Raw genomic sequence first — 16944 nt, forward strand, 5'->3', positions numbered from 1 at the left:
CAATTAATTTCCGTTTTTGGGATTGCTTTTTCTTATATTGTGCCTCCATATCTGGCTTGTCTTTATTTATTATCGTAGCTGCTTCAGGTTTGCTTTTGTTACATTGTGCAGCCGTGTTTCCTGGCCTATTCGCTCGTCGGTTTACGGGTCAAGAGTGGCGATTTCAGCTCGACCTGACCGAGTCCTGTGAGCGTGAGATGCTGGGTGTCTGGGGTCACTCTGGAGGCTATATGTGCAGCAGCCTCTTGGTCATCCCCAAATACCTTTGCTGGGTTTTACAGGGTTAACTGGGCCACCTTTCACCTGGGATCCTATCCCAGTGCTCATCATCATCCCAGGGAGGTGGGCATGTTTTCGGGGTTGTTTCTTTTCTGTGTGTGATTTCTCAGGACTCTGTCGGTAATCGTCATCCAGTGCTTTAATCATCGCCTCTGGCGGTCAGTAGGGATGAAATAGAACTAAAGTTTTGACTGTAACTACGGTTCTATGAATCCCAGATGACCGCCAGAGCGCTCGGTCCCTCAGAATCATCGTGTTTCATGAGAAGATTAAGGGACTGAGCTGTCATTGTCACGTGACTATATAGACTTACTGTTGTCACCGGGGGTCACATGTGACCATGTTGGTATAAGATTCTCGACCTGTGCAAGAGAGATCATTCAGTGCTTTAAGCACCGCCTCTGGCGGTCATCTGGGATTCATCGAACCGTAGTTACAGTCGTGACTTTCGTTATTCTTACCATGCAGAGTTTTTATAAAATTTGGGCTTTTTATTTATTGATTTACTTTTTTCTCATCCATTAAAGCTGATGCACAAATTGTCTCTGAGAATATCAAAAAATTATTGTTTTCCTTATGTTCAGCTGAAGTGTCTCCTCTCCTGTCTTTGTCTCTTTCTTCAGATTTTGATATTCGGTGTCAGAGTGACCATAAAGCGTCTCTAAAGAAGAAGTTCCAGAGTCTCTCTGAAGGCGTCGCTGAACCTGGAAATCAAACCGTTCTGAACCAGATCTACACAGAGCTCCACATCACAGAGGGGTTAACTAGAGAGGTCAACCAGGAACATGAGGTCAGACACATTGAAACAGCATCCAGGAAACAAGAAACAATCAGAAGAGAAGACCTCTTTAAAGTCCCACCTGGAAGAGATCAACCAATCAGAACAGTGATGACCATGGGAGTGGCTGGCATTGGGAAAACACTGTTAACACAGAAGTTCACTCTGGACTGGGCTGAAGGCAAAACCAACCAGAACATTGATTTCATATTTCCATTCACTTTCAGAGAGCTGAATATGTTGAAAAAAGAAAAGTTCAGTTTATTAGGACTGATTCATAAATTATTTTCTAAAACCAAAGAAATCAGCAGCTTTAAAAAGTTCCAGGTTCTGTTCATCTTTGATGGTCTGGATGAAAGTCGATTTACTCTGAATTTCAAGTACAATCCGATCCTGACTGATGTTACAGAGTCCAGCTCAGTGGATGTTCTGGTGACAAACCTCATCTGGGGGGACCTGCTTCCCTCTGCTCTCCTCTGGATAACCACACGACCTGCAGCAGCCTATCAGATCCCTGCTGAGTGTGTTGGCATGGTAACAGAGGTCAGAGGGTTCACTGACCCCCAGAAGGTGGAGTACTTCAGGAAGAGATTCAGAGATGATGAAGAGAAGGCCAGCAGGATCATCTCCCACATCCAGAAATCAAAAAGTCTCCACATCATGTGTCACATCCCAGTTTTCTGCTGGATCACTGCTAAAGTTCTGGAGGATGTGAAGAAGACCAGAGAGGGAGAAAAACTGCCAAAGACTCTGACTGAGATGTACATAGCATTCCTGGAGGTTAACTTCGCAATCAAGAAGGAAAAGTATGATGGAGGAAAAAAGACAAGATCAATCTGGAGTCCAGAGAACAAGAAGCTGATTGAGTCTCTAGGAAAACTGGCTTTTGAGCAGCTGCTGGAGGGAAACCTGATCTTCTATGACAAAGAGCTCAAAAGGTGCGGCATCAACATCAAAGATGCTGCGTTGTTCTCAGGAGTGTTCACTGAAATGTTTAAAAGAGAGAGAGGGACGTTCGACATCTCCGTCTACTCCTTTGTTCATCTGAGCATCCAGGAGTTTCTGGCTGCAGTCTACATGCTCCACTGTTTCACCAGCAGGAAGTCAGAGGTGATCAAGACGTTTCTGGGAGAAGAATACAGAGAAACATCTCTAGATGAGTTCATGAAGAAAGTCATGGAGAAATCCCTCAGCAGTAAAAATGGCCACCTGGACCTGTTTGTCCGCTTCCTTCATGGTCTCACTGTGGAGTCCAACCAGAGAGTCTTACAAAATCTGCTGGGTCAGACAGAGAACAGTCCAGAAACCATCCAGAGAATCATCACCAACCTGAAGGAGATGAACACTGATATAATCTCTCCTGACAGAAGCATCAACATCTTCTACTGTCTGGTGGAGATGAACGACGTCTCATTTTATCAGGAGATCCAACGGCTGCTGGATTCAGGGAAGCAGCTCTCAGTGACTCACTGTTCAGCTCTGGCCTTCATGCTGCAGATGTCAGAGGTTCTGGATGAGTTGGACCTGGAGAAGTACAACACATCAGATGATGGACGACGGAGACTGGTTCCAGCTGTGAGGAACTGCAGAAAGGCTCGGTGAGTCCAGATGTTTTCATTGTGTGAATGCTGATTCAGCTCTATTGTCCTCCTGTTTCTTCTTCTTCTTCAAGTTGCTTCTGGATGTTTTTGGTCTTTAACTTCTTCCTTCATCCTCTGGACTATTTCAGCCATTCAACCATCTAAACATTCAGCTCATCCAGGACAGCTGCAGCTTCTGGTTTTAGACATTTTGATCATTTTAAAAATATTTATCTTTTTATCAGTTTTCATGTTTAAATGAATAGAAAACCCTGAACTCTAGAAAAAAATCTATTTTGTCTGAAAGATCCAATCAGCCAGAGAGACTTTTACACTTTAAACTCCTCTTCACTCATTGAGCCGCTACTCCTTTTAGGATCTTTGTCTTTTTTAAATTATAAAATCACTGTTTAGGTTTGATGGACACTTTAAAATAACCCCAATAATTGCTGCTGTTGTCATGGAAACCAGTTAGAAACTTAGTGAACCAACTTTTCCTCCTCCCACTAGTTTCCTCTGAGTTTGTAAATGAGAGCAAAATGTGGTGATTGTTGTCTGGCTCCAGAAAAAGTCCTAGTTTCTGTCAGATCCTCCCAAAGCTCTGAGAACTCTGCTTCCAGAGCTGGAACCATTTTCCTCATCAACTCTTCATCTGCAGCTTTTGTTGAAGCTGTTAGCCATGAAGACCTGGAGAGACATGAGCTTCAACTCTTTAGACATCCCAGCCTCTTCTAGTTACTGGAGAACTTTCACTGCTTCACCATGAAAAATGCTGCTGGACCCAAACGCTCTGTTTTGGTCTTCAGCTCTTTAAGAGTTTAGCAACAATTTCTTCTAACATCCAAACCTTTGTTCCTCTGAGCCACACGGTCTAGTCCAAGTCCGAACTGTGAGCAGTTCCTCCTCCTCTCCATCATCTCCAGTAGTTTCCTTCATCAGCTCAGTCAGCCTCTTCATCAGCTGCTTCAGCTCCTTTGAGGCTCTGATGCTGCAGCTCCATCAGATGCTGCAGAGAAAACTGAACTTTCCTTCACAGATGATAGAAGATCTTCAACATCTGACTGCAGCTGAAGGTCTGAGGACATGAAGCCTGGACCAGAACCAGAACCAGAACCTGGACTTTAACCAGGAACTGCACAGATTCTCTGTGGGGTCAAACTCAGTAAATTGAAGATCAGATGTTGATCAGATGATGACATCACTGTTATCATATTTTAGTCTGTTTATGATCCAGATTGATTTCATTAGAACTGAATTTATTTCTTCTCTAATCACAGACTTGGTGGCTGGTGGTTCCTAAAGGATGAATGTGAAGTTTTGGCCTCGGCTCTGAAGTCCAACCCAGATCTGACTGAACTGGAAATAAATCAGATCTACATACATGAAGGTGGAGACTCTGATCTGAAGCCTCTGGTTGAGATCCTGGAGAGTTCAGTCAGTAAAGTGAAGAATCTGAGGTTTGTTTTCTTTATTTATCCAATAAAATTATTCATTTATACTTTAAACATTAGTTTAATTAATGCTTTTATTCTAATATATTTTATTTCATAACAACCTGTTTAAATGTCAGAATAAAATCTCTAAAACTTTTTACCTTATATATTATTTTTTTTCTTATATCAGACTTTGAGATTATTGAACTTTGTTTTTCAGTTTTTCACTTTAAAATGTTTTTTACTGATGAACAAAATGAGTAAAATAATTCAAATGATGTAAATGAATGATGGAGATGTTTCAGTTTGGTTTGGTAAAGATTCAGATTGTTTTATTTCTCATTTCTGATTCTCATCTTTACATCCAGAATGAAATGTTGTTCCTCCAGAGTCGAGCCACAAACACTGACAAGTTCAAATCATCATTAATGACCAAATCTAAGAAATGACTGATTGTAGAAAAGCAAATCTAGATGAAATGAATGAAAGTGAGGTTTGCAGCAGCAGCAGGTTCCTCAGCTTTGTCCTGAAGCTGTGGTTCTGTTGGGCCGGGTCAGAGAGGAACCATCCTCTTCAGTCTGACAGCTGTCAGTCGGTTGGAGCCTCGTCTCTGTGATGATGCTTCATCAGGTCACGTCTCCTTAGGAAATAATGGCCTCCATTGGCTTTCAGCAGCTTTAATAAGAACCCAAGGCCATTAATGAACAAACTGAGTGGTTCTGATCCAGTTACCAAGTCGAGTCTCCAGCTGATGATCAGGAACCAGCAGAAATAGCTCAACTCATCCAGGCTGATAGAAAACTTTGAGTTTCTTTATTGATCAAATGTTCTGGTTCTGCTGGTTTGGACTCTTTAAACCAGTTTGACTGGATCAGATGTTAGAATCAGTTCATCATGTTTCTTTTACATTCAGGGAAATTTATTTTCTACATTTTTATTATTTATTTGTTCATATTTCAGTTTTAACCTGCATCCTGTTGGCTTCAGCTCACATCTTTTATTCTTTATTCAGGTTGTGGGGCTGCAGGTTGTCAGAGACCAGCTGGACTTCTCTGTTCTCAGCTCTGAAGTCCAAACTGACCCACCTGACAAAACTGGAGCTGGGCAGCACCAACCTGAAAGGTTCTGGACTGAAGGAGCTCTGTGGTTTTCTACAGACTGAAGGCTGCAGACTGGAGACATTGATGTATGTAATTATATAATTATTGATATTTCTGTGAATAATTATATATAATTGATCATAAATCAAATTAATTTCTTCTGTTCTAATAAATATTTTCTGAGTTTGTTCCTGGACTTGGATCCAGAGTTTAATTTAGTCCCTCTGTGTAACTGAGTTGGACCTGCTGATCTGAGGTCAGAACAGGACAGCATTCGGACCCCCAGTGTGTAGAAATCCCCCTCATGTGAAGCAGGTCAAAGGTCATTCAACCCAGTCTAGAAAGGTGAATTCCTGGAATCTGACAGGAACTAATCAATAATCAATGATTGATTGATTGACCACGATGTGGTCCTTTTGGCACCCCCGGTGGTGGGGGCGAAAGCCGGTCAGACCTGGCAGGCCCAAACGTGTTGTGAGGGTCTGCTGGGAACGTCTGGCGGAATCCCCTGTGAGACGGAGCTTTAACTCCCATCTCCGGCAAAACTTCGAACACGTCCCGGGGGAGGTGGGGGACATGGAGTCTGAGTGGACCGTGTTCCGTGCCTCCATTGTCGAGGCGGCCGATCGGAGCTGTGGCCGCAAGGTTGTCGGTGCCTGTCGCGGCGGCAACCCTCGAACCCGTTGGTGGACACCTTCGGTGAGGGATGCCGTCAGGCTGAAGAAGGAGTCCTATCGGGCCTTTTTGGCCTGTGGGACTCCGGAAGCAGCTGATGGGTACCGGCGGGCGAAGCGGCATGCAGCTTGGGCGGTTGCTGAGGCAAAAACTCGGGCGTGGGAGGAGTTTGGAGAGGCCATGGAGAAAGACTTCCGCACGGCTTCGAGGCGATTCTGGTCCACCATCCGGCGTCTCAGGGGGGGGAAGCGGTGCAGCACAAACACTGTTTATAGTGGGGATGGTGTGCTGCTGACCTCTACTCGGGACGTTGTGGGTCGGTGGGCAGAGTACTTCGAAGACCTCCTCAATCCCACCAACATGCCTTCCACTGAGGAAGCGGAGCCTGGGGACTCTGGGTTGGGCTCTCCAATCTCTGGGGGCGAGGTCGCCGAGGTGGTTAAAAAGCTCCTCGGTGGCAGGGCCCCGGGGGTGGATGAGATCCGCCCGGAGTTCCTTAAGGCTCTGGATGTTGTAGGGTTGTGTTGGTTGACGCGACTCTGCAATATCGCATGGACATCGGGGGCAGTTCCCCTGGATTGGCAGACTGGGGTGGTGGTCCCCCTGTTCAAAAAGGGGGACCGGAGGGTGTGCTCCAATTATAGAGGGGTCACACTCTTAAGCCTCCCTGGCAAGGTCTATTCAGGGGTCCTGGAGAGGAGGGTCCGTCGGATAGTCGAACCTCGGATTCAGGAAGAGCAGTGTGGTTTTCGTCCTGGTCGTGGAACACTGGACCAGCTCTACACCCTCGGCAGGGTCCTGGAGGGTGCATGGGAGTTCGCCCAACCAGTCTACATGTGTTTTGTGGACTTGGAGAAGGCGTTCGACCGTGTCCCTCGGGGAGCCCTGTGGGGGGTTCTCCGGGAGTATGGGGTACCGGGCCCTTTGATACGGGCTGTCAGGTCCCCGTATGACCGGTGTCAGAGTCTGGTCCGCATTGCCGGCAGTAAGTCGGGCTCGTTTCCGGTGAGAGTTGGACTCCGCCAGGGCTGCCCTTTGTCACCGATTCTGTTCATCACTTTTATGGACAGAATTTCTAGGCGCAGCCAAGGTGTTGAGGGGATCCGATTTGGTGGCCTTAGGATCTCATCTCTGCTTTTCGCAGACGATGTGGTCCTTTTGGCTTCATCAGATCGTGATCTGCAGCTCTCGCTGGAGCAGTTCGCAGCCGAGTGTGAAGCGGCCGGGATGGGGATCAGTGCCTCCAAATCCGAGGCCATTTTTTTGAGCCGGAAAAGGGTAGAGTGCCTTCTCCGGGTCGGGGGGGTGTCCTGCCCCAAGTGGAGGAGTTTAAGTATCTCGGGATCTTGTTCACAAATGGGGGAAGAAGGGCGCGGGAGATCGACAGGCGGATTGGCGCAGCGTCTGCTGTCAAGCGGGCGCTGTACCGGTCTGTCGTGGTGAAGAGAGAGCTGAGCCAAAAAGCGAAGCTCTCGATTTACCGGTCGATCTACGTTCCCACCCTCATCTATGGTCATGAGCTTTGGGTCATGACCGAAAGAACGAGATCGCGGATACAAGCGGCCGAAATGGGTTTTCTCCGTAGGGTGGCTGGGCTCTCCCTTAGAGATAGGGTGAGAAGCTCAGTCATCCGGGAGGGACTCAGAGTAGAGCCGCTGCTCCTTCACATCCAGAGGAGCCAGTTGAGGCTCGGGCATCTGGTCAGGATGCCTCCTGGACGCCTCCCTGGTGAGGTGCTCCAGGCACGTCCCACCGGGAGGAGGCCCCGGGGAAGACCCAGGACACGCTGGAGAGACTATGTCTCTCGGCTGGCCTGGGAACGCCTCGGGATTCCCCCGGAAGAGCTGGAAGAAGTGGCCGGGGAGAGGGAAGTCTGGGCCTCCCTTCTGAAGCTGCTACCCCCGCGACCCGACCTCGGATAAGCGGAGGAAGATGGATGGATGGATGGATGGATGGATGGATGATTGATGCTTCAACACTTTGATCAGAACCTGGAATGATTTTACTGACTAAAATCCTCCAACACAACATGACCCAGTACCAGGTTCTGGTTCTGGTTCTCGTTTTGAAGTCAGCAGGTCTTTATTGAAGCAGCAGCTTGTTGGCATTAATATTGATGAGAATCTTTAACTGGTTCTGTTGGACTGGTTAACCTGCATCCTGTTGGCTTCAGCTCACATCTTTTATTCTTTATTCAGGTTGATTGACTGCAGTTTGTCAAAGATCAGCTGTGATTATTTGGCCTCAACTCTGAAGTCCAACCCGACCCGTCTGACAAAACTGGACCTGGGATTCAACAACCTGAAGGATTCAGATGTTCAGCAGCTGAAGGATCTTGTAGATGATCTAGAGTAAGTAAATGTTTGTAGTGAGTCCAGCTGCTGTCAGCATATTGAACTAAACCCAGTTAGCATCAAAGCAAAGATCCAGTGTTCCCAGTAAAGCTGCAGCTTCTCAGTGGGAGGAGAATGGTTCAGGCTTCCTGATTGGACACAGAGACAGCAATCAGCCAATCAGAGGAGCAGCAGCTTGCTGTGTTCCTGCGTTTGTGTTGGTGTGAAGATGAGTGTTGTTGCTGTGTCCATGTTGTCCACAGGAAACAACTGATCAGGTTCATCTTGGTCACAGCTCTGAGATCAGTCTGACTGCAGCCTGGAAACCATCTAGTGGATGTGCTGCGTCACTGACTGCTGCTGGAGAGAGGCTGGAAACACTCACTGATCTGCTCTCTCCTTCCTTCTTCTCTCTGCAGGTTCTGATCTCTGTGAAGTAGAGAATGGTCTCAGTGTCCTGCTGATCCTCAGAGGTTGAAGCTGCAGCAGTTTGAGTCTAAAGAGACTGACTGGATCATGATGATGACCTCTGACCTCCAAGGTTTTCCTCCCGTTTATTTTCTCGTGTCTGTCATTTAGTGTCTGATATTGTTTGTCTCTTTGGATCAATAAAGATCCAATTCAAACTGGGCTCCATTTAGAGGCTTCATGGAGTTTTGATCTGAACTGGATTCAACTGGAAAGTTGATCTTTTTTCTCTCTGATTCATTTTCATCCTGGAACCAGAAATGGTCTGAGAATGGAAACATGGGAATCATTTTCAGTTCAGCTTTGAAGCCATGAAAGACACTTCAAACCTCTTTTCTCTGCTGCTTCTTCCTTCTGCTGACATGAAAATGTTCCTCAAAGCTCCACAGATAAAAAAATGCTTTACTGGAAACTGCAGAGAAACTTCAGCTTCCATCAGAGAAACCAGTTTAACCAGTTTAGAACTGGATGTCCCACAGAAACTCTGATCTTAGAGCAGTTTTCAGGAACATGTGGAACCTGGAAAAAAAAAGATTTTATATATTTTATGTTCATTGTAAAAACTAAATCTTGAAGTTTTACCTCATCATTGAAATAAAGTTTTAAAAAAATCTTTGTTTTTTTATGCAGCTGACTGTGTACACATATAATAACTAAACCTTCATTTTAATCCTCCATGCCATTTTTGCTGTATTTTAAGTTTTCACATTTAGTTTCACAGCTTAAATTAGTAAAAGCAGAAACATCTCAAGTTGATTTCAGCTTTAAGCTACTAATTTAGCCAGCAGTTTATTTTTGCGGTGTTCAGACTGAAGATGTTTTTTTAATAAAACAGATGAGAATCAATCTTTTCAATCAAAACTCGATTAATTAAATCAGCTATTGAATTAGAATAATAACTTGTATAAAACTGCCATTTCTGTCTGGTTAATGGTGCAGCAGATCCTGCAGGGGGCGCTCTAGGGCCTCAGTGTTCAGGTCGGTTACAGTCTCATCTCCCAGACTCCTGAATCTTCTGGTTCCTTCCTGAAATGATTTCCTGCAATAAAATGTTGGTTGGAAATGAGCAAAAAACTGAGAAAAACCTGAAAAAGTTCAAATCTGACCTAAAGTTTTACAGCTCAACTCATACAAAGGAAAACATGAAAATAAAGGTGTTTGTTGTCACCTGGAAGGAGGCGGAGCCTCAGCTGGGTCAGGGGGCGGAGCCTCAGGTGTGTCAGCTCTAGTCAGGTTTGGATCAGAACCGGTTCAGACTCCATGCAGCAGCAGAGCAGAGTCTGTATATTTTTGTTATTTAATAAATTATCTTAAGAAAACGAAATTGATAGAAAGGATATAAGGTTTCTTTTATTTTTCTTTTTTGGGGGGTTTGGGGGAAAATATATGGATCATCCCGATCCACACTCCATTCCAGTTCATGGCGGTAATTCACATCAATAAGTTGCTTGCCAACCGCCAAAAAAGAAGAAGATCAGCGTCTGGATCAGGTGAGTGTTCACTTCTTGTTTTGCTGATGTTTTATTTACAATGTTTCAATGTGAAATTAATCCACAGCATAAACAACTAAGCAGGTGTAAGTGAACCAGGGTGTGATATTATTTAAAACAATGTGGTTGCAAGGAAGTAAATTTGGTAAGACTTTATTTGAAGGGGTGCAAGAAAAAAGGACATAGGATTCTTTATAAATGTTGAATTAGGTTTGAATTAGGTCCGCTGTATTTTATATTTCTGTTTTTTTGTCAATGTTTTTGTAGCGATCTGGACAGGTAATGTCCTGTTCTGCAGTGCCGGGGGGCCAGACGGGTGTAAAGATAATTTTCTGGACCCGGACTCAGACCTCAGAGACGCAGAGTGATGGATCCTCTGGGGAGTCAGAGGCAGGAGGCTTACCATACCATACCAACTTTATTTATAAAGCACTTTAAAACAACCACAGCTGATACAAAGTGCTGTACATCAAAACACAACATAACAATAAAAAACATAAAATAAAAACTTACAATTTAAAAACAAAACATACAATTTAAAACTAGAGTTGAAAGCCAAATAAAATAGATGGGTTTTAAGACGAGCTTTAAAAGTGGACAGTGAAGGGGCCTCCCTGACCTGCAAAGGCAAGTTGTTCCATAATTTGGGGCCCATGACAGAGAAAGCTCTGTCCCCTCTGAGCTTCCTTCTTGATCTCGGTACCTCCAAAAGCAGCTGATCTGCGGACCTAAGAGGCCGATAAGGTATGTATGGGTGAAGAAGCTCAGAGAGGTAAGCCGGGGCAAGATTATGTAGTGATTTAAAAACAAACATAAGAATTTTAAAAGGAATCCTAAAATATACCGGCAGCCAGTGAAGTGAGGCCAGGACAGGCTGAAATGAAGTGAGCTCTGCTACGTGAGCGCTGAGGATTAGAACAAGCAGAAACTATTATTAGTGGTTTATTGTGTTGCTGAGCAGAAACTTGGTGCAGCTTTGGCTATTTTATAAAAGTCTTGTGGAATAAAATTATTTTTTACAGTGTGTTTACTTTTATTAGAAGTTTATTTAATATTAATCTTACAATGTTTAATTAGTTTATTATGTCTCACTCAGTCTTACAGAGTCATTGTTTCTCTTTTTAGCCTTCACAGTTTGCCTCAGTGTGTCTTAGCAACAGGCGATAAGTAAATAGTTGTCATACCTTGCGGAGGGACAAGACCAGACCGACGGCGGAGCGATTATTATTAGGCACAGAATATTCTGTCTGAAACCCATTTTTAACTGAAAGTTGCATTTTTCTCTGTGTGTGTATTAATCTGATTAGCTCCTTGGGAATGTTGGTGGCGACACTCTGTCTGCGGGAGAAGGACGGTATACAGTTTATGTAGAGAGGTGATTCCTTTGTCTAGTTAGATCTCTTCTGAGTTCTCCATCTGTGCAGATGTAAAATAAAGCTGTGTTTTGTTCTTTCTCTTTAACAAGGTTTGGACTTTGTTAATTTTTCTCGCTCCACAATTTGGCGTCACGAACAGGATTCTTCCCGGTTCGTCCTTCCGGTGGACAGCCAGGAGAGGGCTGATCACCAAGACCCTCATCTCCATAGCAGGCCTGTCAGAGAGCCAGGGCTTTTCTGGAACTCCACCGGTTGGATCGATCGAGACAGAATCCGACAACCTGGTCTGGGGAAGAACAAACCAGCAGTGTTTAAGGTAAAAAGGCTGTTTTCAAATATATGTAAGAAATTTAGAGGGTTTTAGGCTTAAAACACCTCAGAGTTAGATTTTCCTGGGCGTAGGAAATCCAAAACAGTATTCAGAGTCTAGGCTTAGCTCTGAAGGAATGTTTGTAGGTTATTTTAGGCTTAAAATAACTGAGGATTTTTGTAGATTGTTCTAGGCTTAGACAATCTATATGAAGGTTTTGCTGATTTAGAAAAATCAGAGGATAAATAATAAAAAAAAATAAAAAAAAGGGGAAAATGGGAGGAACTTTTAATAAAGGTCAAAATACTGAAGAATACGTTCCATGTGGCCCAGAAATAGATCATATGGTTAGAATTCATGGCAGAGTTTGTTGTCAACATGTTCCACAGTGGCACACAGAGTTTGGTTTTCCTAAGAATGGCAGTTTAGAGGTAGACCACATCAGAGACTTAGAGCAGAAACTCTTAGCACAACGCGCCAAACTGATGCAACACACAAAGATTTCAAAGACACACCTGCAAGCACTACAAACACACGAAGAAGCATTCAATCTCTGGAAAAGAGAAGCCTTTTGCAGGGATCAAAAACACCAGAGTAAACTACAGATGGTTCAGAAATTTACACACAAGGGGAATGAAAAAGTTGCGGAGGACGAAATCTACCAAGACATGGTCACCCAGCTATTGGTGTCAAAACTGACCATCAAAGTAATTCTCATTGACTTTTGAGCTTCAAAAGTCTGCTGGAACTCGCCTGCAGGGACAGATAAACTGCTCATTCATTCTAATGCTTTGCTGCTGTGTTGTGATGTTGATCTTTTGTGAGTCACACACACGTAGAAAACAAAGTTTTCTTCAACTTGGCTATGGTTGGTCAACTTGGTTGATTGATCAAAATGCAAATAAAATGGATTAATACTAAAGACTTCTTCATGTTAACTTAAAATGGAAAATTGCCATTTTCTTTTTAAACTGGTTCATTGTTTCAAGTGTTATTAAAGAGATGATTTGATATAACTAAACATGCTGGGTAAACATGTCACATTTTGCTTACTTCAATCGTAAGCCTGTGTGTTCCGCCAGACAAATGTCAACTGCCTGCCGTCATCCCTCCAGCTCTCACACACATTTGCACACGCATGCACAATCTCCCTTCTGCTACCTCATGCGTGCTTGCCCCCAACCCTCACCCTCCGCCACCACTTTCTCCCTGGGAGACTGATGCAGTGGCTGATTGCGTGGGAAGTTCCTCTGTCATCGTTAGCAGGCCTGGACGCACTTGTCAGGGGCCCCATTAGGAGGCTCCAATGAACTCTCCTTTGCCTCTGCCAGTCAGAAAGACATTCACGGATGGGTCGGAGGGCTTTTTGATGCTATGTATGGTCAAAGGCTGAGCAATTCTTGGGAATTGCTTTTTGAGGCTCTAAAAACCTTTTTCACCTCACCCCGCATGACGACATAAAATGGAAGTCTGTATTTAGTTTGTACTCAACTTAGCGAAGGGGCTAGTTGCTCACAAAGGCTGCACTCTATCTGGTCCGCACAACTAAAGGGCACCAGCACAAATCGGTGTGTTGCAAAATCAGCAGGAAAATGTCCAGAGTATGCAAAGCAGTGCTCAACCTCAGGGTCGGGGGAGAGGAGGAGGAACCACATGGAGAAGAAGCAATTTCCAACTGAAGAGATTTCATACCAACATCTGATCATGAGCTATTCAAGCTTGTCAAACCGTCACGTCACTTTATGCCCAAGAATCAGCGATCTGTACAGCTCAGCAAACCATCAATCACTTGGCAAAATATTAGAAAAAGCTGTATACTGTACCTTCATATTTAGGGTGATATGAAGGAGTATTTTCTAAGGTGGAAGAATGAGATGCTTCTCAGGCACCGCATACTGTATGCTGTCCTGCAATATTACGATAAATCTGCCCTGCATAACATTTAAAAAAACAAAACAACTCAGAAATATAAAGGTCAAACTCATCATTTTGAGCTTATTGTAACCTTAGGAAGAGATGGAGCTTCAAATGTTCGAGAAGAAAAGGGAAACGGCAGAAAATGACTTGTTAGCATTTTTTTTTGTCTACCATATTGTACATGTTCAAAAAGTAAATAGGACAATTTCAAGGTGATTTACAGAACATTGGGTCATGTAACACTGTCGTTTGAAAAATGGATTTTCTGTTTCATTCATGTTTTAAGATATTCCTGTACACAGATATTCTGTACTGTTTTTGGTAGATCGGGTTTGCATACATCAGTCATCTGATGTATCATTGTGGTTGTGTATATATACAATATATACAGTTATCATTTTTTAAAACCTTAAAAAAAACTGTTCATCTGGACTGAAATGGGTTCAGATCCAAACTGATGAAACTTGAATTATGGAAGATGCAGTTATTTTTGGCCTGTTGGATAAACTTTTGCTGCTCATACATGATGCATATTTCAGTGATAACTTAGAAAGTGTTGTTGGTCCATGAAGACCTGTAAAACTCACCAATCATGCCTTTAACCCACTTCTCAGATTTAGCAGGGTTCTATTGTCCTACCATATGTCTGGATTCGAATTTCTTTCTTTCTGTCTTTTTTGTTGATTTGTGAAGCAGTGTACAGAAAATGTCTGACCTGTTACTTTCTAAACCTTTAATTCAGTTCATTATTCCAAGTTGGGAAGCGTTTGGCAGCTCAGAGACGGCCGTCGTTTATCTCAGTCTTTCCAAATGTCCCAATTCAAAGGTACCTCAATTCAAGCTTGAAGTACCTGGAGACCAATCAGAATTGCCTGACATTTTTCCATACTAAACAGAGCAGACTGGTTGATAATGTTTTCCAGTTGAAAATGAAATGAAATCCACATGGCTTGATTTCTCCCATTAAAAGAGTTTTTTTTTTCTTGTGCTTTATAAAACTTCTGCTGATTCCAGGAGCATATGAGTTTGTCCAAGAGACAAAACAGTCTGTCCAGAGGCTGGACAGTATCGTTTCCCCTTAATCTGTGTGTGGCCAGTGCTTTTGTTTTTTGATCGACCACAAACTGGACACTGACAGTGGTAGTCCTGCTTCCATTGGCGCTTTTTCTGAGGCTCCCCTCTTGCCAGGTGTTCCTGGTCCTCTAATTCTCAGTTCTGGGAAAGAGGTGTCACAGCCACGGATACCTTAGGAGGAAGATTCACACCTTGGAGAAGATTGTCCCTGTCTGTTCTCTTCCGCCGCTCATGTAACCTGAAAGATAATACAACATAAGCTGCTCTGCACCCGCAATGATTCCCTTTCAACTCCTTCGAGACTTAGTGGTTGTCGTCGAGGTGTCTTTGAGGTGTCTAATCTTGCTATTTCTTAACAAGTTAATTAATAAAATACAAAAATGAAATAAAATAAGATAAAAAATATTTGAACAAAAGTCTAGAAAAAGACTAAATCAGAACTAACCCAACACATCTACCATGAGAGGCACAACTCTTTAAAATATATTATTATTATTAGTAGTAGTAGTAAAAGGAGGAGGAGAAGTACAGTAGTACTCAATACTACTGTATTAAGTCAGACAGTAAAGAATGTATGTGACAGAAAAGGACTTGGTGGTGAGATGAGTTTACCTCTCTGGTAAACGCATGCTTAGCAATTCCGAGTTTTATTATTGGCTAAATATCACATTCATCGTAGCAAATTCACTGAAAGGAAACCATGTTTTACTGCTTTTTTCAATGGAATTAAATATTATATCAGATCTAACAATAAATTGGGTGTTTAAACGTTTGAAATATGCAATGCTTTAAATGTACTATTTGAAACCTAAACCCCCTAGCTTTTTATTTTTATTTGCTTATCTGTACTATTCTTTTCTGAGACATGTAAATATATTCAGTCAACGTTGTCCTATGTTGTTATACTGTAAATCTCATTCTTAATTGTTTATTTCATATTAACGTAGTATTTAGTCTCACCTTGTCTTTATTTCTTTAACTTAATAAACTGCCCAACTAATTTGATTGGTGCTGATGTAGTCATTCCTTTATTGAAATCTTGTTTTATATATCTTAATCTGTAATAAAATATTACTCGATGTTAAAATACACTTTAAAAAAAGTAGAAAGTGTCTGATATTTTCTTGACTTGTTTAATTTTAGCAGGTGACGGCGGGCTGCTGGTGTGTCGGCTGGACAACCCATCCCTGGGAACAGAGAAGGAGGCCAGGCTGCTGCTGTACCAGGACATGGACTCAGAGCTGGACAACCTGAGCTGCTCCCAGCGACTCAGCAGAGCCCAGTTCACCAGTAAGTGTTCTAGTTTATTACTACGAAGAGATCAAGAGGCCATTGACTGACTTTTCTCCCCACCACCTGCTTCAGTTTCCCTCAGCCAGGACGAACACAACCAGACTATCCCTCGTCAGTCTTCGCCCACAGCCTGGCAGGTGCTGTACGCTGACAGATACACGTGTGAGGTAACTGGGAATGTTGCGTGTTTCCACGGACATAAATTCAAATACAACCGTTGGATGAGGAATATTCCCGTTGTTTGTTTTCTTGTCAGGAAAACTCAGCAACGCCGTCGTTCGCTGACCTCGGCTTCACTCTCCTGCTGTTCAACCCCGACTCTGCTGGGAACCCGCTGGATCACTCAGCGCAGAGGAAGCAGGTCAGACGACTCTGACACACGATGTCGGTTTTAGGAGGACGGCCATGTTTTTTAGTGTTCCAAACTCTTCTGGGGGTTTAGTTTTTATCCGTACACAAATGTGTTTCCTCAGGGCTGCCACAGTTCTACTTCCTCCTACTTCTCGCCTACTTCATCGCCTGCTGCATCTACTTCCAGTTCCGTTCTCCGATCTCTGTCCTCCTCCACAGCTATAAATCCGCAGTGCTCCTTCCAAGTTCCCCAGTGCACCGAACTGGCCTCCCTGCCTCCGTCCGAGCATCTCAGCGCTCCGTCCGAGCCCTCCAGTGAGTCTCTCTGTGCTCCATCCTGCCCTGACCATTTTGTTTATTTTGGGACTGAGTTTGTTTTCCCTGTTTTCCCATCCAGTGCTCCTTCGTCCACCTTTGGGTTTTTTTTTGTTTATTTCTAAGTTTCTAAGTTTGTTTTCCTTGTGTTTCTTTGCACTCTGACCCTCCA

At 43.6% G+C, this 16944-nt stretch overlaps 1 long non-coding RNA gene across 1 annotated transcript; it reads left to right on the forward strand.

The window, feature by feature from the left end:
* Window positions 1-5097: 5097 nt before the first annotated feature.
* LOC116723309 (uncharacterized) lies at window positions 5098-8185 on the forward strand. The gene is made up of 2 exons (XR_004339956.1): window positions 5098-5256; window positions 8044-8185. It is a non-coding gene; the product is annotated as an uncharacterized LOC116723309 (long non-coding RNA).
* The last annotated feature ends 8759 nt before the right edge of the window (window positions 8186-16944 follow it).

Source organism: Xiphophorus hellerii, chromosome 7 (genome assembly GCF_003331165.1).
Source record: "Xiphophorus hellerii strain 12219 chromosome 7, Xiphophorus_hellerii-4.1, whole genome shotgun sequence".
Lineage (NCBI taxonomy): Eukaryota > Metazoa > Chordata > Actinopteri > Cyprinodontiformes > Poeciliidae > Xiphophorus > Xiphophorus hellerii.